Source organism: Carcharodon carcharias, chromosome 7 (assembly GCF_017639515.1).
Source record: "Carcharodon carcharias isolate sCarCar2 chromosome 7, sCarCar2.pri, whole genome shotgun sequence".
In the NCBI taxonomy this organism is placed as follows: domain Eukaryota; kingdom Metazoa; phylum Chordata; class Chondrichthyes; order Lamniformes; family Lamnidae; genus Carcharodon; species Carcharodon carcharias.
Window position 1 is genome coordinate 68,739,018 of NC_054473.1, and position 26,909 is coordinate 68,765,926.

The 26,909-nt window shown below is 40.8% G+C and overlaps 1 protein-coding gene across 2 annotated transcripts in view; it reads left to right on the forward strand.

Annotated features, from left to right (window-relative positions):
* The window catches only part of LOC121280493 (metabotropic glutamate receptor 7-like), a 720,064-nt gene that overhangs the window by 540,314 nt on the left and 152,841 nt on the right, over positions 1 to 26,909 (forward strand). The gene's annotated exons all lie outside the window — the stretch shown is intronic.

The window sequence follows — 26,909 nt, forward strand, 5'->3', positions numbered from 1 at the left end:
TTGCTATAATCTGTTATTTCCTGTTGAAAACATAAATTTGAGTCAATTACTGTGTTTAATAGATTTCTTAATTGCATTTATTTAATATTAGTTGCTGTAGCTGTTGGTTACAAGATGCTTTTGGTAAGCCCTGGTGTTTGTCTTCGTTCCATGGTGATCAATTTAGTCATTAACATTCTGGGCAATTCAGTAACGGTGTTTAATACCCGCAGTGTCCTGCCTGCTTTGGTTTTCTTAGTGTGAATATCTAGTATGATGTTCATTGTCCTTATTTAATTTCTACTGTTTTACTTCCTTGTGTATTACCTTACATCTTCCTACAGCTGGGAATTCAAGGTCTGGGCTGTACACTCATCCATAAATATGATCAAAATTGTTCCATAACCATGAAATAGGATACAACATTCACTGTGATGGGCTATATGATGTCAGACCCTCTGTCCTTACCGAGAGACAGTGGCTCATTTATTTACTTAAGTGCTCTAGTTAAATATCCTCATCAAAAACCAGACTAATGCCACAAAAGGCAGGTTGTCTTATGAGGAAAGGTTGGACAGGCTAGACTTGTATCCACTGGAATTTAGAAGAGTAAGAGGTGAATTGATTGAAACCTTTAAGACCCTGAAAGGTCTTGACAGGGTGGATGTAGAGTGGATGCTTCCTCTTGGGGGAGAATCTAGAGCTAGAGGGTCACTGTTTAAAAATAAGGGGTCGTCCATTTAAGACCAAGAGGAGGAAAGTTTTTTTCTCTGGGGGTGGTGAGTCTTTGGAACACTCTTCCTCAAAAGGCAGTGGAAGCAGAGTCTTTGAATGTTTTTCAGATAGAGGTAGATAGATTCTTGATAAGCAAGGGGGTGAAAGGTTATTGGGAATAGGCAGGAGGTTCCAATCAGATTAGCCATGATCTTATTGAATGGCAGAGCAGGTTTGAAGGGCTGAATGGTCTACTCCTTCATGTAAAACTCCAACTTCTCTGCTTTGAGAAATTAAGGAACCTTGTCCAACTAAGGAACTCATGCTTAAGGTAGTTGCAAAACGTAATTTTGACAATTGGAGTTTTCAAAATTGAGATCACTAAATATTTGTTAAGCATGGGTATCAAGGACATAGAGCTAAAGCAGGTAAATTGAGTTTGGATACAGATCAGCCATGATCTAATTAAATAGCAGAGCCAGCTTAAAAGGCTGAATAGCCTACTCTTGTCTTAATGTTCCTAGGCAACATCGATATACATATTGCAACCTCACTGAAATACTTGATTACTTGCATGGGGCTGCTCCAATTCATTTCTTCTGCTATGGTTTACTCATAAATCCATGGTGTGGATTTGAAGTGATAGCTGTATATGTTGGAGGTGTCTTACCTACTGTATTAGAATATGTTATTGGGAATTTGGGACGTAACTAAGATCAATATTGGATAGTGACAATCTAGTAATTTTTTGGGTGAAAAAGAAGCGCAATGAGCCTCCATTGTCCGTACTGTTTGAGCAGGTGATGAAGGACTTTTGCATCAAAAATAATGTTGTATTCCCTTAGTGCTGAGAAGAGAGATTAAGTTTACGGTTTTAAATATTGCACAGTGTGTGTTATGGATTGCTTTGTCAAGATTATTAAAATTAACAGCAGTCCATTATTTCCTTTTTAAAATTCATTTATGGACTGTGGGCGTCGGTGGCTAGGCCAGCATTTATTGCATATCTCTAATTTCCCTTGAGAAGGTGGTGGTGAACTGCCTTCTTGAACCACTGTAGTCCATATAGTGTAGGAACACCCACAGTGCTGTTAGGGAGGTAGTTCCATGATTTTGACCCAAGTAGCTGTTCTCTTAGGATGTAAAAGGCATCACCCACATCTTGCTTGAGCCCATTAAAGAGTTGGCTATCATGGAGTACTGAGGTATACGAATCTCAATCAGATGCACCCATTGTATTTCTTTAATATTTAGAGAAAGCACACCATTTTATTGTTCCCATACTCTTTTCCATTTGTTTGCTCTTATTTGAACACTCTATCCTCATTCAAACCAAGGCCTTGTAAAAATTACAAGTATAATTTTTTTCCGGATTCTTTTACCATGGACCTCACTGCTCAGAACAGATGGATTCTGGTAATGCGTACTTGATGTGGTAACCTATCTAATGAGCTTCTCTGCTGCAGGTAAAGAGAACACCGTTTATCCCAACAGGAAACTAACAGTGTGATGACATGAATTTTGGAGGCTGGTTGTTATTTTTTCTAGCAGGGTTTCAGGAATCTTAATAAGGTGTAGCTGGTGGCTGGACTGATCAAATAAATGAATGACTTTGTTGGATGCTCATCATGTTCCTGGTGTACGTGATTCAAATAGTTTATGTTTTAAAAAAAACCTAAGGGACAATGTCTGTTGTTTGAAGTGAGCTTGAAAAAACATGCATGAAAAAAGGATTTCCCAGTTTGTATAAATAGCCGTTCTCTTAGGATGTAAAAGATATCACCATATCTTGCTTGAGCCCATTAAAGAGCTAGCTGTCATGGAGTACTGAGGTGTACGAATCTCAATCAAATGGACCCATTGTATTTCTTTAATATTTAGAGAAAACACTATTATTTTATTGTTCCCATACTTTTTTTGGATTTATTTTCACTTATTTGAACACTGTACCTTAATTCAAACCAAGACCCATTCACCATTCACCCTTGTGTTCATCGACCTACAATGCTTCCAGGTCCAGCTGCACCTCAGTATTTTAAAATGCTCATCCTTATTTTCTAATTCCTTTCAATCCTCTCTATCTCTGTAACTTCTTCCATACTTACAACCTTCCAAGCAAAATGCAATTCTTTAAATTTTGTGTCTTGAGCATCCCCTATTTCCTTCGACCCCCATTGGTAGCTTCTGTCCCTTGCTGTCTTTCTTTTTTCTTCTCTCTCTCTCTCTCTCTGTCCCCCTTTTAACACTCCTTAAAATCTAGCTCTTTGACCAAGGTTTTGGTCACCTGCACTGGAACATGAATTTGGAAAATTGATCCTTTTTTCTCTGCCTCTGCATCCAACTGTATTTTCATAACTGTGCAAGTAAAAAGCATCAGAGGTTTCCAGCATCACGGATGCCAGACTTCAGCCAATTCAATTCACTCAGTCTGATCTTAGGAAACAGCTGAGTGCACAGGACATAGCAAGGCTATTGGCCCTAACAACATCCCAGCTGTAGAGCTAAAGATTTGTGCTCCAGAGCTAGTTGTGCCGCTGACCAAGCTGTTTCAGTACAGCTGCCACACTGGCATCTATCCTACAAAGTGGTCAACTGCCCAGATATGCCTTGCCCACAAAAACCAGGAGAAATCCACTGAAGATAACAAACAGGCTTAAGACTGATAAGTGGCAAGTAACATTTGCCCCACACATCTCCCTTTGACATTCTACAGCATTATCATGGTCAAATTTCTTACCATCAATATCCCAGGGCATACCTTTGACCAAAACCTAAACTGACACAAGCATGTAAATACTGTGGCTCCAAGAGCAGGTCAGCTGCTCAGTGTTCTGACTCCACAAAACCTTTCCATTATCTACAGATTACAAATCAAGAGTGTGCTGGAATAATTTCCACTTTCCTGGATGAGTGCAGCTCCAACAACACCATCCTGAAATGGAAATATATTGCTGTACCTTCATTGTTGCCGGGTCAAAATCCTAACAGCACTGTGGATGTATCTACACCACATGGACTGCAGCAGTTGAAGGCAGCGGCTCATCACCTCCTTATCAAGGACCATTAGTGATGGCCTTGCTAGCAACACCCACATCATGTGAATGAATATTTTAAAAAGAGTTGATTCCTTTTAAAAATGGCAGACTGGAATTTTGTACAAAATTTTAACGTGCTTGTTGCTAATGGATGCTAAAATCTTTCTTCCTCGCTTGGGCACTGTCACTCACATCGACTCCAATTGCAGGCACCACAATGCCAGTGATATACATCTATGTGTTTTGCATTCGCAGAGAAGTATCAGAACTTTCAAAACTTTCTCAGAATAATCACCAGCAATTCCAGAACACAATATTACACTACTATGGCAACAAATCCCCAACACAGCACAACTTCAACTGTTCTGTCGAAAGGTCATTGACCTGAAATGTTAACTCATGTTTCTTTCTCCTCAGATGTGGCCTGACCTGCTGAGTATTTCCAAAATTTTCTTTTACTTCAGTTTTCTGGCAACTGCAGTATTATTCTTTTGATAACTTAAACCAATGGTTCTGAAACACTTTTGTCTGCGGAACACTTAGGTGGGGCAAAAGACCCTGTAGACCGCCCACTGCTCCTGACTGACTTGCTTTTGCTTGCTGTTGCAAAAATAAGATCATCAATGATGCTGCTTTTGATGAGGTGATGTCTGGTTCCAAGCTGATGAGCTTTGGTCTCATATCAGGTTCCACATTCAGCCCCTTCCTCCTTTGTTCTCAGCCCCACAGATGTTGAAAATCCGGTCTCCCAGTTGTACTTTGAAACAGTAACATAAAAATTGCTTAGAAATTGACATTGTTGTTGCTTGCACTTATGACCAATCATACCAAGCACACAGGAGCAGGTCTGGTTGTGTGCCGCCACACAAATGATGATGAAGGTTTAGATTTGTTCTTGTGTACAGCCTCAGCCATGGCATTGGATGTCAGTGACTTGTATTTTGGATCAGCTCGCAGATCACCTGGAGGACCCTCACAGACACTGAGGACTACTGACTTAAACCTCCTTTGCTTCCAATCCTTTCCTGTTTATTACTGACTTGTAACAGTTGTAACATAACCAAAGGCCTTTAGCATTTTGTGTCCTTGACCAAATGATCAATGCAGGGTTTTCTGGGCATCACTACATCAGTAACTCTGCCATCAATACCTTAATTTCACTGGACCTCAAGTAGCTTCACATTTATGTAGCAAATGCATTGATTTGGACTTTCACCTCTGTGGTCAATATATCACTCCTCCTCAGATCCACCAATGATGGATGCACTGCTGCGAAGACGATTTCTCATATCAAAGTTCCTGACCCACCAGCAGAATAGACAGAAGCGAGAAAGGAGCTTTACGGTAGGGATATTGAGAAACTGAAAATGGAAAGAATTAGGATTGGTGTGGTTACATTTTGTTACAGTGCTTGCCAGTGTAAGTTAGTGGCTCATAATGGATAAAGGACAGTGGCAGAATTTTGATTCATTCTCTGCTTTATGTGCCTGGAATAGACAAACAATTTGGGTCATAATTTGCACTTTGATGTTCAAAGTTGTCTCAGTGTAATTTAAGATGATATGTTAATTCCTGTTTGCTTTCAGATGCTGACTGACCTGTGCATTTCTAGCATTTCTTGTAACACTTATGCCGATTATTATTCAATGAGACAAGTCAAGATGAGAAAAGGCTTTCAGACCCATTGAAGTTCAAGTCACTCATACCATAACTTTTCCATTATTGTAACGACTTGCATTTGAATATTTTCAGTGGATTTTGCTCTACTTCCTCATCATGCAGGTTATTCCAAATTATTTTCTGCATGTCAAGATGCCCTACTGAATATATGCCTTAAACTTAATTTCACAAACTTAACAGGAAATACTGCTGTAGTATTTAAATTTAAATCATCATCATAAACCCTCAATTCTAGAGAACTGGGTGAATTAGATTCTGTCCTTTGACCTAAAGAACCTGTGTCCAACTGCAGTCCTGCCTGATGGGAAGTAAAGTCTCTTCTATCTGCTAGCTCCAAGAATTCCATGTGAAATGAATTTTGGCAATCCCAATCCACATCCCACTGGGCACTGACCAACAGGGCAGAAAAAAATTTGCAAGAATGGTTCCGGGGTTGAGGAGCTTGAGTTAGTGAAAATAAACTGGAGAACTTTTTCACACAGCGTGTGATCAAGGTCTGGAATTCATTGCCTGAGAGTGGAGACAGATTCAGTAGAGATATCCAAAGGGGAATTAGACTGTTATTTGAAATGGAACAATGTGCAGGGTTACAGGGAGAAGGCAGGGGAATGGCATTAGGTGATTTGCTTATTCGGAGAGCCGGTGCAGACACGACAGGCCGAATGGCCTCCTCCTGTGCTATAACAATTGTGTGATTCTGTGAACTGCTCCAGAGATGGAATGATGAGCGATGGAAGCATTCTTCTTAGGTTAGGTTCAAGGTACATTTTTGGGGTAGGTTAGTGCCGGCACTGAGTTCCTTAAATGGGAAGAGTTCAGTTGTCCTTCACTAATGTTCCTAGTCTTGCTGTGCAATAGAAATATTAGATTCATAGAATCATAATGGGCCAAATTAGATACACCCTGAAAATGGGCATAGGAATCACGATGCGTGATTAATCTGCCTCTGTTCACTGCACACCAACTTTGTGCTGCCTGTTGTTAAAAATGATTTCAGCATCCTGCCAGCACTAACTACACCTTTGATTGGCTGAATGCTTAAGCAGGAGGCTTAGAGCATAAGTGGCTAGCACCACTTAAAGCTAGTCCGCACTACTAATAGGGGAGGTGCATTGTGGCTGGAGCAGGTGCAGGCAGTGAGTTTGACCTTGGAAACATTGAAGGATGGCACAACACTGGGGAGAGTGGGCTCCAAGGTTTTCAGTTCTGCTTCAGAGGGCTTGGTGGAGAAGGTGGAAAGTGGGAGAAATGCCCTATATCTGCAAAGGGCAAGAAGACACTGCAGGCACATGGAGGCAGTGGGAGCAGATAGCTGTGAAGTACAAGACCTGAGGTTCGGAGTGTAATGCCGCAAGAAGTTCCTTACATGATTGGTCACAGTCACAGAATGCTGTCTTAAATCCCATATCTTCGCAACTGTGGCATTAACCTTCAAAGTAGCACAAACCACTTGTCCTCTCTCAGGAGGATGGCATTCATCCTCCCAACTCTGCCTGCCACCTTGCTGGTGTCTGTCACCCAGCCAGCCCAGACTGTTGCTGTCCACACCAAGATAGTGTAGTCTACAGCCAAGCTTTCTAGGTCTAGAGATACTCAAGGCCATTCTTCAAGGCCATCTGCAGCCTCCTCCAATGAAAGGCAGCAGCCTTCACAAACATGCTGTAGTCACTAGGGTGGCACTGTGTAAGAACACTAGGATGGACAAAGGCGCATGGAGGCCAGGCACAAGCATGTGATTTATTGACTTTTGTGTGCAGTATGGAATGATTTCATTTATAAATGTGGTTTATTTTGTGGTAGCTTTTATTTTTACGTTGTGGCTAAGCAAAGGCTATGCTGATCAATAACAGAGGGAAGATACATTAGGTCTGAGATTGTTAGTGACTGGGGAATTGGGATTGTTAGTGATTGGAATCACATTCAGATGAGGTATTCATGGACAGCAGGGTCAGAAAGGGGTTGTGTAGGTTGCCTCCTCTCTTCCTTATCCTTCTCCTGTTTCTCAGCTGCTCACTGTATAGATAGTAACAAAGATTACTGCCTCATGATGATGGGGTTTCACAGCATACAGCAGACAATTACAAATTGAGTATTTCAAGGCACTTCCAGAGTGGAAGTGATAGTTCAGTACGCTAATGGTCTATTCTATCACTTTTCATAAGGCTTTCATTGTATGCAGGCTGCAGGTTTTTCTGGGTAGTGCAATGAAGTCATAGGTCATGTGGTTAGTGATGGTGCTTGTAACATATTAGCCACCCCTTGGCTTGTTGTGGAGGCAGCTGGTACAGTGGACTGAATGAAGGTATCTTGACTGCTGCCAGGAGACTGGACATTGACCTGTAAGATTTGCCCCCAATGGTCACACACCAGCTGCATGTTGAGGGAATGAAATCCCTAAGGGTTCCAATATAGGGCAGAGTTGATGTCCAACACCTGCAAAGCGATACAAGTGAGGTCAATGGCATTCAGCTGTATGAAGAAGCCTGAAGTTCTAGCCAGGCCATGTGCTCACTCTACCTGCTTCTCTCTGGCAAATGAGAATGAAATTAAGTTAGCTATAACTGAATAAAAGGCATAATAACACATAAGTTCATCACCAAGTCACTTTCACAATTTCTGGCAAAGTGATTCTTGTCCTGCTCTGAGGTTGCAGTTTGTGGCTGCAGCAGGTGGTAGATTCCAGCAAGGACATCCTTACTGAAGCACGTACATTGCTTAGGCAAAGGTAGGAGAATTGCTTTCTGAACTGGGAGGATACGGTCCCTTGTTTGACAACCTTGTTCCCCTCCTCCTCCTCCTTCCAGCAGCTTGCTATCCACTGTATGGTCTCTATTCATCCTCCCAGTCTGCTCTGTTCCAAAGGATATTGTTATTAGTGCACCCATGCCTGGGAAAAACAGGCTTGTGCAGAAGACGTGATGTCAATAAAAATTTGTTGAGTACCGGTCACACCACTCCCTGTAGATTTCTGCAACTTTAAACAATAATGGAAGGCGTGAAACATTAGCAGAATCAGGGCAAAAGTCAGAAGAAAACAGCCAGCAACTAACTTGTGAGCAGTTGAATATCTCTTTAAATAGCACTGATGGAGGATCCTCCCTGCTGCTGAACATGTATTCAGCTCTGCGTAATTGAGAGGGCCCTAGCTGCAATGTTGAGCTTCAAAATGGCACCACTGGCATTTCGGTGCTGTACATTGATTGACATCATGGTGTGCTTACTCTGTATGCTTTTTGCACGCACACATTAACACCATCACCAATACAGTATTTGGTGTGACTTAACCCAAAAGTGTGGTTGTGTGCTGCAGATACCATTTTGGATCTCAAATGGTAGCCCTAGTGCCCTAATGGTGCTACTGATACCAATTTCATTCAGATACAATTATACAGCATGCAAGGAGGGCACTTGGCCCATTGTGTCTGTGCTGAAAGAGCAATCCAATTAGTCTCATTACCTTGTGAATGCTTTCCTACTCAAGTATGTCCAATTCCCTTTTCAAAATTACTATTGAATCTGCTTCCACCATCTTTTTAGACAATGCATTCCAGATCATAACAATTAAGTAGCTGTGTAAAAACAGTTTTTTTAACAGCCCAGGGACCAGTTTAACTGTTACATGCGTATTTACTTGAATTCATTCATTCTGAAGCTTATTGCAAAATAAAACATATATCCCTAGCTGGGTAACAATAACTAAATAATTCTTACACTTTTATATAGTACTGTATCACATCTGAAAGTGCCTGATACAATAGACTACCTGCAGCTTCTCTTTTGTAGATACCAGTAGTATCCTACAGTTTTGCAGACAATGGCAGAGAAAGCTTCCAATAAATCGCTCATTGCTTGTAGAAAAATTGAGGAATAAAAACAAAGTTCAGATGAAGGGTCTTCACATTCCGGCATTACAGGCACCTGGTTTGCTTTGCTTTCTGAATAATACATTTTGCTCTATCATCCCAGGAGTGAAATTTGTCCTTAACTTTCTCAGTGGGATGGCTTTCTTCTTTAACAAAGTGAGCAGCAAATTTCAGGAGAAGATCCAGAAATAATTGTTCTTGGTAGGGGAAATGTAGGTCATTCCTTTTTTGCAGGAAACCAAAGCAAACTGCAGGAGGTAAAAACCTTCCGAATTGCTGCTGACGCCTACAGTGTTGAAAGATCAATAAAGATCCAAATCAGTGGCTGCCCTGATGGAATTTTGCGATTAAAATAAAGGTACAGCTCCCTGGGTACCTTGCAGAGATTAGAGCACAATTCAAGAATTTGAGCTCTAGTGTAATCATTATGTATATCTTGTGGCAATGGTGTAATCTCGGGAATAATTTGCAACCTCATTGTAAACAGTACCTGTGAAGACACATCTGTTGAGGTGTGAGAGATGATGAAATATTATTAAAATAACTGTTAAATGGGTGATTTGTATATTCAGTTAAAACAAATGGTTAGACTGAACAAAGGATATGTGGTAATTAGCCATAATATATAGATTCTATCCCCAAATGGGCCAAGACTTGATTTTTCAGAAGCATTGCTATTTAGAATCTATTAGTCACAGTATTGCTGCTGCTGAGATGATCCAGGAAGTATCATGGGTTCTGCTTATGGTAATTTTTGTCAGAATTATTAGGTTAAACAGATGGTACCATTTAAGAATGGCCGTGATACCCTGAGACAGACAACCAGGATGAGGCAGGTGACTCAGAAAACACTGGACGAGGCCACAAGGACAATGCAACTGGGGCCATTTCACACGAAATCCAAATTTTGTTTGACGGAACAATAAGGTACGAGTGTCGGCATCTGATGCTGACATCATAAGATGTTCCCATAACCTGCTGAGTGTTTCCATCATTTTCTGTTTTTATTTGAATTTCTAGCATCCGCAGTATTCTGCTTTTCAATTAAGGTACAAGTGTCCTTGTTGTACAGAATTTTGCACTCGCTTAGTGTTTTATTCGAAAGTAAGAATGTTTATTCAGCTACTATGCCTGTGGAGATTTATCTACTTTTAAGCTTGCCAGACCACTTAGAACCTCCTCCCTTTCTATGCTAACTTCCTTAATTATAGCACAGCCCTTCTGCCTGATTTCCATACCCATGTCGTCCCTCTCTCTTGTGAACACCGACACAAAGTATTCACTTAGAATCCTACCTATGACTTCCGGCTCCACACAGAAATTATCACTATGGTCCTTAATGGGCCCTACCCTTTCCCGAGTTATCCTCCTACTCTTAACGTACTTGTAAAATAACTTTGGATTTTCCTTTATTTTACCTGCCAATGTTTTTTTATGCCCCCTTTTTGCTCTCCTAATTTCCTTTTTAAGTTCCCCCCTACACATTATATGCTCCTCTAGGGCTTCCGCTGTTTTGAGCCCTTGGTGTCTACCATAAGCCTCCCTTTTTCTCTTTATCCAATCCTGTATATCCCTTGACATCCAGGGTTCCCTGGATTTGTTGGTCCCATTCTTTGCCTTTGCTGGAATATGTTGGCCCTGTACGCTCCCTATTTTCTTCTCAAATGAGTCCCACTGTTCTGACGCATCTTTTGATGGTGTTTTCCATCTGCCAGTTGTCCATCAATCAAACTCCATCTCCTGATTCCACACAATAGTTGACCACATGTGTAAGGCATGTGCTTTGAAGAAGTCATATGGACTCAAAGCATTAACTCTGTTTCTCTCTCCACAAATACTGCCAGACCTGCTGAGTTTTTCCATCATTTTCTATTTTTAGTTCAGATTTCTAGCATCTACAGTATTTTGCTTTTACATAAGGCTATTCGTTATCGTGGTTTATACTTCATGGGTCATCAAATGCAGTAAGAAAAAGGTCTCCTGATAAATAAAAGAGAACTTTAATTTTCTTGTCCAGATTGAAAAGGGAAAACAAAGACGTAGACCAAATACCAGCTGCGACTGGCCAGTATGGAAAAGCAAGGTCTTAGGATAACAAGTTAATAATATCATCTCTGATTACTATTGATTCATTAATCAAAGCACAATCATACCTAGGTTTAAATCAATGTGCACAAGGTAATATTCAATAAAGATTCACTTAAAAATCAAAAGTGAAGCAGAAATAAAATACAAAAATACAGAATTGCAAAAATTAGTGGCTGCAGGCCTCAGGCCTACAAGTACACCAGTTCAAGGAAGCGGCTTACCACCACCTTTACAGCCAATTAGGGACGGGCAATAGATGCTGGCCTAGCCAGCGATGCCCACATCCTGTGAAAGAATAAAAAAAGATAAATGGAAGTTGTTTTACTACATTTAAAAGCCCTTTATAAATGTAAATTGATGTGGCTGTTGTTTCCCAGTGCAACACACCTTCAATACCAGTGAGGCTAAGTGTCATAAAAACAAAAAACTGCAGATGCTGGAAATCCAAAACAAAAACAGAATTACTTGGAAAAACTCAGCAGGTCTGGCAGCATCGGCGGAGAAGAAAAGAGTTGACGTTTCTGCTGAAGGGTTATGAGGACTCGAAACGTCAACTCTTTTCTTCTCCGCTGATACTGCCAGACCTGCTGAGTTTTTCCAGGCTAAGTGTCATGTCTACGCCCAGTTTATTTTTTTTATAATTTATTACAGTTTGCAAACTTCATGCTCTATAGGTTACTCAATATTTTCCAAATCCCTATGATTGCAAAGATGTGGTGCTGATATTTGATGTCATTGTGGAGCAAATGTAACAAAAATTATCAAATAAATGAAAATGATTTCAAAATTCTATTTCTATTGTTGAAATTAGCTGCAGAAAAACTCAGAACTTTCAGGATTTCTGCTGTAGTAAACATCTTGCCACTTAACTAAAGGCATAAATTTGTAACTATATCATATCTATCATATTCATATCATACATTATTAGATATCATTACTGTCTAACTGGCAAAATGATCAGCTATATCTGATCAATGCATCTTTACTATGACACCATACAGCTTCTCAGAACTGTTATGTTAAGAGAAAGAAAATGTCTGCAGCGATTCCAGTAACATTTTAATTCATGTCATTAAAGGAACTGTATTTAAAACAGAATGATGTCTGCTGTCTGTCCTGGGAGTTGTGTAGTTGAGTTTAATTAGACTGTAGAGTGGGGCCATGTGATAAATAGGCAAGCCTGTTGAATAATTTTCTGTTTCTCTAAACTGCCTGCCTCTACTAGGTTATATTGCTGAATTCATGCAGGGAGCATTATGAATGGAGATTGAATTCCCATACCAAGAGCACATTGTGTCCTTGCATCCCCCAGAACTTCCTCTGTGATGTTCAGCATGGAAGTGTACTGCTTCGTTTGAGGGTTGCTGATGGAGAAAGCTGGGATATAGGCTGATATAATAATTCTGTGAGTAGACCTATACAATGGGACAGCTCTCTTAATTTGGGCACTAGGCTCCAGTTTTTGTTGAGGAGGACTTTGCAGGGTTGAAAAGACTGAGGTTGCGTCAGTGCCTGTGAGGGAATCTCCATTCCAGTCAAAGATGGACAAACCAAATAATCCAAATGCCTTAAGTAAATATACCACATGCGTGTGATCTTAATCCTTACAGTCCAAAAATCCCATTGAATTACCAGTTTCTGCTGAGATACCTAAACCCAACTGAGACAGTAGTTTTGATGCTACATTTAGCATTCGTGAAGAAAAACATTCAGGGATCCTGTTTCTGATTGCTATGCAAGGATCCCTGCTAGAAAGTGTGAATGTCAAATAAAGAAGAATCTGGGATGTCCCACCACCAACCCAATCAGACAAAAGCTGATGCTCAGTATTTCGAATTGCACGTAAAGTGATAACCCCTCATTTGAGTTATAAGAGGGTTGGTAGTCTTGGGCTCTTTGAATTGGCTTTAACCGGAATATATCCATTTCCTGCATAAGCAGAGGATTGATGTATTTTACTTAAAAAGACACACAATGGGTTCCTGTCATGTTTTGGCTCTATTTCCAGCTAAGATTTATAATTATTCATTTTTTAAAACTATATTTGTTTGCAGAAATGTTCAATCTAAAGTTGAAAAAGTCAGAAAAAATAAATTAAAGAACTGAAGAAACAACAAAAATGAAAGCAATATGTTGAATCTGAAAGAAAAAAGAAACAAGTTAAAAAGTAAAATTAAAATAGATGAAACTTAGCACAAACTAAAAGAAAAATGGAAAAGAAGATTAGGATTAAAAAGTCAAAGATAGAGTGTTCACACATGGGAATTGTCACTATCTAGAACATGTAACATACACTGTCTCTCCTGCCAACGTAAGATGACCCCCAACACCGGTATGCGGACTTGTCCGTGCATGTGGAGAAAACTAATGACATCATTTTCAGGTGACACAGTGCTGGTTGGGTGTAATTTGGATTCTGAAGCTGTTCACCCATTTTCTGAGGCCTGCAGTGGACGGGCGGCCAGGGGGGGGTTTGGGAGGGCGCAGGGGCGGTGCATGGCATCCCAGAGATTCTGAATCTCCCGCTCCAGGAATACTTCCACTTAATGTGGGCCTGTCGGTGGGAAAAGTCCCTGGAGCTGTAGATGAGGGATTATGGAGGCTGTAAACCAGAATTGTGCAATTGTGTATTCAGAAGCCTCTCCTCCCTCCCCATCCCGATCCCTGCCCTATTCCTCCCCTCCACCCCACCAACTCGGAGAAGGTGAGGCTTTTTTTAATTGCTATCTTTAACAGCTGTTTGGTAAGCATCTCTGTTTCTGGCCGCTGCCTATTTCATCACTCTCACTGACATCACGGAGTAAAACAGTACAACTACGCATGCATAGCATTGGCAGCCTTTAACATATCACTAAATTTCTTTCTCTTTTAGGAAATTGTACAGTTAATGGGGAAAGTTTTCAGACCAACTGTGAAGCAGGGAAGGGTTTGTGGTGTTCCTTGGAGTCACCAGAAATATCTCCTTTCTGGTCCTGTCAGAAATCCCAACTTTTTCCAGGGCAAGCATGGTATATATCATGTAAGTGAAGGAGTTCATGATATGACATATTTTACCCCCATTTATGCCCTGTGTAATGCAACCTGCTATCAATGCCTGTATGCCCCTGGCACTCGAACATTGCAAGGGCTGATGAAAGGGGAAATTTGAATTCAAAGAGCATTGTTTTGTTTGTGCAGAATGCTCAATTACATTGCCAAAATCATCAGAAAACAAATTTTAAAAATGTGTCCTCCTGTCTCCCTGTTGAAGGTGCCACTGTGGCAAAATGTTACAGTGAACGCCCTGTCCCCACCCCTATCTCAGGTGGGTGCCCCGGTTGTGGTGCAGATTGGCCGAAACATTTAAAAGACCCTGAACTGGAATGTTGAAGAGTTGCCAGAGTCGATAAGAAGGAACTGTTTCCACTAACAGGAGGGCCACTAATTGGAGGACACATTGAATGCAATGGCAAAAAACCTGAGGGGAGATGAGGATTTTTTTTTTACAACTTTTATGATATCGAGTGCACTGTCAAAAGGGTACTGGAAGCAGATTTAATAGAAAGTTTCAAAAGGGGATAGGATAAAGGCACTATATAAATGCAAAATATTGTTGTTGCAGCCACAGTTTCTGCCAAGCAAATTTTGACATTTGATAATCATTTTCATCCCCCCTCTATGGTTTGAAATGCTGCTCTTCTAAAGCTTTATTTAAACTCTTTAAAATTGAGGAACATCTTTGCTTGGTCATAATTTGGTGTGACTACTATCACTATTTGTACTTCCCCAGTTTTTTAAATGATTTTTTTAAAATAAAGACTCCAAATTCCTCCCTTAGGCTGAGCTCATCACAAACTCCGTCCCCACTATCCTTTGATGGGTTTATTGCAGGTTAGTTGTCTGACTTTAGTTCTCTTTCCTGCTCTGCGACTCAAGCCTTTAAATTCATCATCATCATACTCATCTGTCACTTTTAAGTATTACTTTTAAGTGACTGCATCAGTTCTTTTCATAAATCCTAACATTTGGCATATTTGAAGTTCAAGGGCTGGTTGTTCTCTGTTCCAGAACGTGGATGCGTATGTCTTCAGTCACACACCACATACATTTTCCATTAGCTTGATGTGGCCAGTGTATATAGCCAGTCCTGCAACAAATCTGCTTAATTTTGTATTCAGCTTCTTGCAACACAAAATAATATTAAACGTCAGATTCTAGGTTAAGACAAAGAGTTCTGTTGTCCTTCTGAAGGTTGACTATGAATTCAGTGCCATCTCCTGTCTTAATCATACTTTTGGAATGCTCTTTTAATTCCTTATCAATCTAACAAGGTAAAACCATCCTCACCGTCCAAGGGCTCAAACACTCCTTTCACGTGAAGCAGCGCTTCACTTGCATTTCCCTCAATTTAGTCTACTGCATTCACTGCTCCCAATGCGGTCTCCTCAACATTGGAGAGACCAAACGCAGACTGGGTGACCGCTTTGCAGAACACCTTCAGTCTGTCCGCAAACATGATCCAGACCTCCCTGTTGCTTGCCATTTCAACACACCACCCTGCTCTCATACCCACATGTCCATCCTTGGCCTGCTGCAATGTTCCAGTGAACCTTGCTCGTCCTGCTTTCTACCCTTGAGTTCGTAAGACTGTTCATCATAACTAAGGAAAATTAGAAACGAGGTGAAATATAAGCTGATGGAGGGGGGTGGAGCAGGAAGAGCTGGATAGAGGGCCAGTGATTGGTGGAGGCAAAGAAGAGATTGCCAAAGATGTCATAGACAAAAGGACGAAGGGGTATTGACGGTGGTGATATTAGCTAAGGAATATGCTAATGGTGACATTAAGAGTAGAAAGCAGGACGAGCAAGGTACAGATAGCCCTAATGGGGGTGGGGTGGGGGGAAGGGATCGAAATAGGCTTAAAAGGTGGAGATAAAACAATGGATGGAGATAAATTTAAAAATAATAGAAATAGGTGGGAAAAGAAAAAGATATATTTTAAAAATATATAAATTATTGGAAAAAGGGGGATCGGAAAGGGGTCAGGGATGGAGGAGAGAGTTCACGATCTGAAGTTGTTGAACTCGATGTTAAGTCCGGAAGGCTGTAAAGTGCCTAGTCAGAAGATGAGGTGCTGTTCCTCCAGTTTGCGTTGAGCTTCACTGGAATATTGCAGCAGGCCAAGGATGGACATGTGGGTATGAGAGCAGGGTGGTGTGTTGAAATGGCAAGCGACAGGGAGGTCTGGATCATGCTTGTGGACAGACTGAAGGTGTTCTGCAAAGCGGTCACACAGTCTGCGTTTGGTCTCTCCAATGTAGAGGAGGCTGCATTGGGAGCAGTGAATGCAGTAGACTAAATTGAGGCAAGTGCAAGTGAAGCGCTGCTTCACGTGAAAGGAGTGTTTGAGCCCTTGGACGGTGAGGATGGTTTTACCTTAGCTTTCCATTCTTTCACAACTTTTTAATTAACACCATGTACAAGTTTAGCACTATGTTGGGCATTTTCTTCTCATGTTATTTACCAGAATGGTTATAAGCTACGATCTTTTGGTCACCTAGATCCCATTCCTTTCCTTATTGCACGAAGTAACCTCTCTGCTGCACTCACACAACTTGAAGCACTGCTCATGTTGTTTGAGATAGGGCGCACTCTGCGGACTGTTACCCAAATAACAACTTGCTGTAGATTGAGATATTTCCCCCTATTGTTGATCAGGCCCTACCTTGGTAATCTATTAAATTGTGCACATTTCTGCCATTTACAAATGTCTAGACTGGAGATTTGGCATTTCTTCCCAATTCTAACGCCTGTGTCAACCGTACTTATCTCTTGAGTGTAAAACCTTGATTTCAACATGTCTTTTTTATGGTAATATTCCTTTGACACATGAAATAAACCTCAGGCCATCATATGAACATACAAAACAGGAGCAGAAGTAAGCCATTCGGCCCCTCGAGCCTGCTGCACCATTGAATAAGATCATGGCTGATCATCTTGTATTTCGAATTCTACATTCCCATCTACCCCTGATAACCTTTGACTCCCTTGCCTAACAAGAATCTATCTACCTTTGTCTTAAAAATATTCAGTGACCCCCACCTCCACCACCTTCTGAGGCAGAGAGAACCAAAGTCGCACAACCCTCTAAGAGAAAAAATTTCTCCTCATCTCTGTCCTATAAGGGGACCCTAATTTTAAAGCAGTGCCCCCTAGTTCTGGACTCGCCCACAAGAGGAAACATCCTTTCCTCATCCAGCTTGTCAACACCATTGAGGACCTTATATACTTCAATCAAGCCACCCCTCAGTCTTCTGAACTCCAGTGGAAACAAGCCCAGCCTGTCCAACCTGTCCTCATGACAACCCGCTCATTTCACGTATCAATCTAGTAAAACTCCTCTGAACTACCTCCAATGCATTTACATCCTTCCTTATATAAGGAGACAAAACTGCACACAATATTTGAGATGGGGTCTCACTAATGCCCTGTAGAACTGAAGCACAATATCCTTACTTTTATGTTCAATTCCTTTCATAATAAAGGATAGCATTCCATTAGCCCTCTTGATTACGTGCTGTACCTGCATACTAACTTTTTGTGCACGAGAACACCTAGATCTCTCTGCATCTCTGACTTCTGCAGTCATTCTCCATTTATGTCACACTCTGCTTTTTTATTCTTCTTGCAAAAGTGAACAACTTAGCATTTTCCCACATTATACTCCTTCTACCAGACTTTACCCAATCACTCAACATATCTATATCCACCTACAACTCCTGATGTCTTCTCCACAGCATACTTTCCTACCTATCTTTGTGTCATCTGCAAATTTAGCTACCATGCCTTCGCTCCTCTCATTTAAATCATTGATGTAAATTGTAAAACGTTGAAGCCCCAGCACAGACCCCTGAGGGACTCGACTATTCACATCCTGCCAATCGGACAAAGACCCATTTATGCATACTCTGCCAGCCTACCCAGGCTAATATGTTACACCCACATCATCAGTTCCTATTTCTTCTGCCCTCACCATGTATAAACTATATAGATATATCCCATTCCTTATCTAGCTTCCCCTTAAATGCTTCCGGGATATTTGACTCAGCTATTCCATATGGTAGCAAGTTCCACATTCTAATCACTCGAGCTTAGGGCATAGGTAGATGAAGGCATGGCCACTAAAATTGGAACGACTGAATTTGGGAATGCTCAAGAGGCCAGAATTGGTGGAGCACACATACCTTGCAGGGTTGTGAGGCTGGAGGATATGGCAGAGAAAGGGAAGGGGTGAATACATAAAGGATTTGAAAACAAGGATAGGAATTTTTAAATCAAAGTGTTGCTTAATTAAGAGCACTGGGTGATGGGTAAATGGAACTTGATTTGAGTTAGGACATGGGCAGAAAAGTTCTGGATGACTTCAAATTCATGGAAAGTAGAACATTGGAGACTAACGAGAAGGCATGTGTTGGAATAGCCAAGTCTAGAGGTATCAAGGCAGAAGCAGATGCACTGAGGTAAGGATGGAGTCAAGTAATGTTATGGAGCTGGAAATAGGGGGTTTACATAGGGTTACATTTGATATACAGCATAGAAACAGATCTTTTGCCCAATCTATTTATGCCACTCTTTATGTCCACTCAAGTCTCCTCCCATCTTTTCTCATCTAAATCTAACAACATAAGCATCTATTCCCTTCTCCTTCATTTGTTTGTCTGGCTTCCCTTAAATGCATCCTACTAGTTAGTTCAACCACTCCTTTTGGTAGCCATTTCCACAGTCTCACCACTTTGGGTGGAGAAGTTACTTCTGAATTCCCTATGGGATTTCTTGGTGACTGTCATATTGATGGTCTCTAGTTATGCCCTTCCCCAAAGAAGATACATCCTCTCTGTATCCTCTTTGTCAAAGCATTTCATAATTTTAAAGACCTCTATTAGGTCACCCCTCAGCCATCCTTTTGCAAGTAAAGAGAGATCCAGCCTGTCAACCCTTTCCTGATATGTACGTCCATGCTTTTCTGGTATCAACCTTGTAAATCGTCTCTGCATCCTCTCCTATGCCTGTAAATTATTTTTAATAATATGGTGAACAGAGCTGCATGCAGTACTCTTAAGTGTGGATAACCAAAGTTCAATAACCTCCCTACTTTTCAATTCTAACCCTCTAGAAATAAGGACTAGTGCTTGATCTGACTTATTTTTATGGCCATGCTAACCTGTGGCATAACATTTATTGATGAATATATTTGTACTCTGACATCCCTTTGTTCCTCTACCTCACCTGGACTTGCATCTTGCAAGTAATAAGTGACCTTCTTATTCTTCCTACCAAAATGAATTAGCCCACATTTATCTGTGTTGAATTTAATTTGCCATTATTTGTCCATTCTGCAAGTTTAGTAATGTTCTCTGGTCATTTGTTGCAGTCCCCCTCAGTTTTGACTATCTCCACAATTATAGAAGTTGTGCTTTCGATTCCAAAGTCCAAATTGTCGATGTAAATTGTGAACAACTATGGTTCCACAATGATCCTTGTGGAGCACCACTTCCCACCTTCTGATACTTTGAATAGCCACCTTTTATTCCCACTCTCTATGTTGTCTTAAAGCTAGCTAGCAATTCATTCTGCCACTTGTCACCTGACTACACTTCCTCTGATCTTATTCACTGGTCTACTTTGGGCACCTTATTGAAAACCTTTTGAAAGCCCAGATAAATTACATCTACTGCCTTACCATTGTCCACTCTCCCTCTCACCGGATCAAAGCAAAATTTTCCCTTTTGAAATCCATGCTGAGTATTCATTTCTCCACATTCTTTTATTCTCCCCTTTGGTAAGGATTCCATTACTTTTCCTGCCACTGATGCTAAGCTGACTGATCTATAATTCTCTGGACAGGTCTTGTCCCCTTCTTAAACATAGGGATTACATTAGCTATCCACCAGTTCTCTGGCACTATGCCCTTTTCTAATGAATTATTAAATATGAGTAGTAATGCTTCTGTTATCTCTTCTAGATTTTTTTAAAATACCTGAACATAATCCATCCAGACTAGGGTCTTTATCCACTTTGTGTTTGATTAGTTTATTCAATACATTCCATTTTTTATTTTAAATACACTTGTCTTATTACTCATCTGTTTAATTGCTAGTCCTAATATTTCTGTAACCATATCTCATCATACAGAATACCATGTCCCTACTATGCTGTACAGACATTTTATGAACATACGAATTAGGAGGAGGAGTAGGCTAATTGGCTCCTCAAGCCTGCTCTGCCATTCAATGAAATCATGACTGGTCTGAATGTAACCCCACATTCCTGCCTACCCCCAATAACCTTTCACCCCCTTGTTAATCAAGAATCTTTCCAGCTGTGCCTTAAAAATATTCAAAACTCTCCTTCTACTGCCCTTTGAGGAGGAGAGTTCCAAAGACTCAACCTTCTGAGAGAAAACATTTATCTTCATCTCTGTCTTAAATGAGCGACCCCTTATTTTTATTGAACCCGAGTTCTAGACTCTCCAACAAGAGGAAACATCTCTCTACATCCACCCTGTCAAGACCCCTCAGGATATTAAAGGTTTCAATTAAGTTGCCTCTTACTCTTCTAAATCCCAGTGGATACAAGTCTAACCTTTCCAGCCTTCCTTCATAAGATAACCTGCCCATTCCTGGTATTAATCAAGTAAACCTTCTCTGAACTGTTTCTCATGCATTTAGATCTTTCTTTAAATAAGGAGGCCAGTACTGTACACAATACTCCAGATGTGGTTTCACCAATGCCCTGTATAACTGAAGCATAACCTCCCTACTTTTTTTAATCAATTCCCCTCACAATAAACGATCACAGTCTATTAGCTTTCTTAATTACCTGTTGTCCCTGCATAATAACCTTTTGTGAATCATGCACTAGGACACGCAGGTCCATCTGAATCTCAGAGCTTTGCAATCTCTCACCATTTAGATAAGCTTCCTTTTTATTCTTCCTGCCAAAATGAATGATTTCACATTTGGCAACATTATACACATTTTTAATAGGATTTCCTCTCACTCTATGTTGAACCATCATTTTAGACTCTCATTCTATGACTTTACTCATTCCCTTGTCACTAAGGTCCTCCCTTACTTTATTCTATCCTATGTTCTCTTGCCATGTTATGTTTACATTTAAGCTGTTTGTTTCTTGCAGAATCTTACCCCTATCCACCTCACTAACTTAAGTCCCATTTAACCTTTCTGTTAGAACATGGGTCCCATCCCAGCTCAGGTCGAGTCCATCCCATCTGAACAGCTCCCTCCTGTGTCTTGATGCCAATGTCCCATGATAAAGAACTCCTCTTTCCCACACCAGCCGTTTCACGCATGTGTTAATTTTCCTGATCTGTCTGCTCCTGTACTAATTCACGTGTGGCTTGGGCAATAATCCAGAGACTATTACCCTCAAGATCCTGCTTTTTAATTTTCAGCCTAACTCCTGATAATCTTTCATCAAGCCTCTGTCCTACTCCTACCTATGCCACTTGTTCCAACTTGGACCACGACAACAAGGGATTTACCCCTCCCTTTCCAAGTTCATCTCCAGCCACCATGAGCTATCCCTTACCCAACATTTGGTAAGCAACATATCCTTCAAGGTTCTTGGTTGCAGAATCTTGTCTATCTCTTTAATTACAGAGTCTGCTATTACTACCACATTCTGTTCTGCTCCTCCCCACCCTGGATAGCCTTCTCAGCCTCAGTATGTCAGTCTGCATTGTGGCTGTCCTCCCTTCAGCCTTTCTCTTTGTCCTCAGAGGTGGCTAGTGCATCTTACCTGTTGGGCAAGACAAGTGTCTGCGGAATCACTTTCTGAACTTCTCCTAAACCCCCACTACCCGGTTTCCTATCCGTCATACTCTCCCTTTCCTGAACCTGTGTTTAAACCTGGGGTGTGACTATATTCTGGATAAAAACTGTGCAGAAACTCCAACACCAACACCAACCCCCCTCCCCCTTATGTGTCAGAGTCTCTCCAACTTGCACTGCAGCTCAATGACCCTGATTTAGAGAGATTGGAAATGGAGACATCTCCTATAGAGCTTTAGTCAGAGCAGATATGTGGTCTGCATTTAAGTGTAAACCAGGGGAATGTACTTATTTTATCCTCTGTCATATGAGATGAAATATTTACAAATATTGGCAAATATGACACTTGTAATTTGCCCAAATTTCTCTCTACCCGGTAAAACAAATTTATCATTGAACTGCATTCCAGGCATGGTTCCATTGGAGTTGCTATTCTTGATGCGATGACCGTTTAAGACAGTGACAGATTTCAATAGTTAAGGATCAGTGACTCTGCTCCTACCTTGATGAAGAAAGAAACCTATTTGTCCCACAACTTGTAGCTTTAAAAAATAATTCTGCTCCGAGATTGTCTGTTGGCCCAGATCTACAGTACATACACGCATTGTCTCAATGAGGCAGAATTGATGAACTTGCTCCTTTTTGTGCATATTGTTCTCATGGAATGATGAAAGAACAAAACAAAAATGAAAAATAATAATAGTTAACAGAATACAGCCTGCTATACCATGCCAAATTAGTAAGAATTAGAGATATGGTGCTTTACATTCTTTTAAATATAGTCATCCAACCCTTGCACTTAAGAGATTAATACAGCCTATTAAATGTGTCAAAATTAGGTGCAAATAATACACTTCAACTTTTCTTTAGGTATTAGCCGTTGCACATTGCCTCAGTAAATTAGCTGTAGGCACAACAGAAACCAGATCCAATTTCATAGGGTACATGGTGTCCTCAGATTTATAGTAATATGAGAGATTTATAAGAAGGGATACAAGAGTTTCTTACATTTTAAATATGCATCTTTTGTGTTATTGGAGAAAGGTCATTAATGAATCAGCCTTGAAAAAGATCCAAAGGATTTGCAAAGGAGTCTTGTAAGGCAGCACCTTAAGCCTTCTTGTATTGTTTTCCTGTAGTTTGTCCTTATAACTCCTCTCCACAATGTTACCTATAAAGCCTAGACCTTAGAACAAGTTACAGTCGGTTATATGTAAGGACATCCTTTCTAGCACTTATATGCTAATAAGTGGACACAGGGCTTAGGTGTTCTAGAATAAGATGATCTTGATTTAAAATGCTACATTCAAATCCTTTTGATGCAAAGAATGCCAAGATTCTTTTGAAATTTGACTGTTTAGCCTATCCCAGGTTGCAGATTAGGCGCAGTGCCTATACATTGTGGTGCACAAAGTGCTGCACTTGTGTGGGAGACAGGCTAAATGTACCAAAAGACTCCGTCATTGTTTGTAATCCTATCAGATGATATGTGAGACCCAATGAGAAATATTTGACAGGACAATGGACTGTGATAAAGGTCAACATCATCCCTGATAACCTATTACCCCCTAGTTTAGCAAGAATCTATTCACCTCTGCCTTGAAAATATTCAACGACTCTGTTTCCACCACCTTTTCAGGAAGAGAGTTCCAAAGACTCATGATCCTCTGAGTGAAATAAATTCGCCTCATCTCTATTTTACATGGGTGACCCCTTATTTTTAAACAGTGACCCTAGTTCCAGATTTTTCCACATGAAAAAACATCCTCTCCACATCCACCCTGTCAAGTCCCCTCAGGTTCTTATATGTTTCAATTTGCCTCTTACTCTTCTAAACTCCAGCGGATACAAGCCCAACTTGTCCAACCTTTCCTGATAAGACAACCCACCCATTCCAGGTATTAGTTTGGTAAACCTTCTCTGAACTGCTTCCAATGCATTTACACCCCTCCTTAAATAAGGTGACCAATACTGTACACAGTACTCCAAATGTGGTCTCACTAGTGCCCTGTACCACTGAAGCATAACCTCCCTACGTTTGTATTCAATTCCCCTCGCAATAAATCATAACACTCTATTACCTTTCCTAATTACTTGCCGTACTTGCATACTAGCCTTTTGTGATCCATGCACTAGGGCACCCAGATCTCTCTGCATTTCAAGCTCTGTAATCTCTCACCATTTAGATAATATGCTTATCTTTTATTCTTCCTGTCAAAATGGACAATTTCACATTTTCCCACATTATAGTCTTTTCCCACTCACTTAACCTATCTATATATTTTTGTAACCGACTTTTGTCCTCTTCACAACTTACTTTCCCACCTATCATTGTGTCATCAGCAAATTTGGCAACCATCCCTTCAATCCCTTCATCCAAGTAATTTGTATAAATTATAAACAGTTGAAGTCCCAGCACTGATCCCTATGGTACACCACTTGTTATATCTTGTCAGTCTGAAAAAGCCCCATTTATGCCTACTTTCTGCTTCCTGTTCACCAGCCAATCTTCTATCCACGCTAATAGGTTACCCCCTATACCATGAGCTTTTATTTTCTGCAATGACCTTAGATGTGGCATCTTATCAAATGCCTTCTGGAAATCTAAGTACAGTACAACCACCAGTTCCCCTTTATTCACAGCACATGTTACTTCCTCAAAGAATTCCAATAAGTTGGTTAAACATGATTTACTTTGCACAAAACCATGTTGACTCTGCCTGATGACCTTGAGCTTATCCAAGTGCCCTGCTATAAATTCTCTAATAATAGCTTCTAACATTTTCCCTATGAAAGACGATAAGCTAACTGGCCTGTAGTTCCCTGCTTTTTGTCTCCCTTTTTGAATAATCGAATCACGTTTACCATCTTCCAATCTAATGGGACCTTCCCCGAATCTGGGGAGTTTTGGAAAATTTAAACCAATGCATCAACTATCTCATTAGACACTTCTTTTAAGACCCTACGATGAAGTCCATCAGGACCCAGGCTCTTGTCAGCCGCAGCTCCAACAATTTACTCAGTACCACTTCTCTGGTGACTGTAATTTTCCTGACATCCTTCCCCACTTCCATTTCCTGATGTATAGCTGATTAATGGAGCCTTATCTGGCTTGTACATTGCTGCAGGTGAGGTTTTAGTTCCATAATAAACTGTTTTACAATTCAAAGCAGAGCATCATGAACCATGCTCTTATTGGCTGGGGCATTCTGCTTGTGCACTTTTCAATCCATTATTTCCTTATTTTCATTATAAAGGGCAGAAAAACCCAGAGTGCAGCAGAAAGCCCCAGCCAGTGCATGCAGAAGATTTTGTTTGCAATGAAGAAGCTGTACTCTTAATCCCACATCTCAATTAATTTATCATAGATTGGGAAGATCACCAAAATTATAACTCACACCAGAAGACCAGCAGTAACATAAGTCCAATAAGAGAATCGCTAGGATCTTGCAGTTAGCAGTGAAACAGTGTCACTTTCTGTTGATCTCAAAGAAAACTGCCCACAAAGATATGGCAAGCTCTGTGGTGTGGGTTTTATATTTCACAACGTTAATTTCATTCTGGGTGCCCAGCAGCAGTGAAGACATCAAGCAGTCCATCAACCAATCACCTTGTAGAACTCTCACAAATGGCAACCTAGAAATTAACAAGAAGAATTTATCATGGAATTTTTTTGTAATTTTGCAGGAAACAAACTAAATATTGGGGCATGCACATAAGATTAAGGTAGAAGCGGAAACATCATAATTTCAAAATATATCTTTTCATTATTTTAAAAATCTTTTGAATTATTCTCATGGAATAGAGAAATTATATTTCACAAATATAAAAAAAGTTTCCTCAGGGCCAGAGAAATTGTTTGAATGTAAAAGACCCAGTTGTACTTCACTCAACAAGGCGTAACTTTCATTTAAGGGGAGAATTTTCACATCGGTATGTGGGGGCAGGCCCCACACGCCAATGCATGAAGTGACGCGCAGTGATGTCAGGCATGCGTTCCGACGTCACCGCGCTTCATTCCGATCTTTTGTTCAATGGGTGCGTATGGGAGGTGGCTGCATGCCCGCCGAACTGTCACAGGCCTGTTAGGCCATTAATAAAACAATTTAGGTAATTGACGGAGCTGCCTGTCCAACCTTAAGGTTGGCGGGCAGGCGAAGAGCCCAAGCGACCTTCGCTTTTTCAGGAAACCTCATCCATGGGCGGGACGAGGTTTCCTGAAGGTTTTATTAAATAAATAAACAAATAATTTGACAATTCATAAATGTGTCCCAGCTCACATGAGGAAACATGTCTGAATAATTTTAATCTTTTTTCTAAACTTTCAATCTGAGCTCAATCTCCCTGAGGCAGTTCTGTGCATCCGGGAGATTCCTGTGCTCTTTCGCGCACGTGCACCAAAGAGCGCGGGCCATGACTCTCTCTCCTCCCCCCACCCGCACAGGTAGCGCTGAGTGCTACCGGGCGCGCGTCATGCTGGTCGGGCCTTAATTGGCCTGCCCACGTAAAATGACGGCATGTAGCCGATCGCGGGTGGCAATCGGCCACACACCTGCTCCTGACTGGCCCGCCTGACAGGCATAAGATTGTCCCCTCATTATCTTTGCAAAGAATAATAGCATAAAAAGTGGAAATTCACATCAGTGATTTCAAATTGATTTCTGTCCGAGGACTTCAACAGTGCACCCTGTGGAGGAGCAGGGAATTACTGACAACAA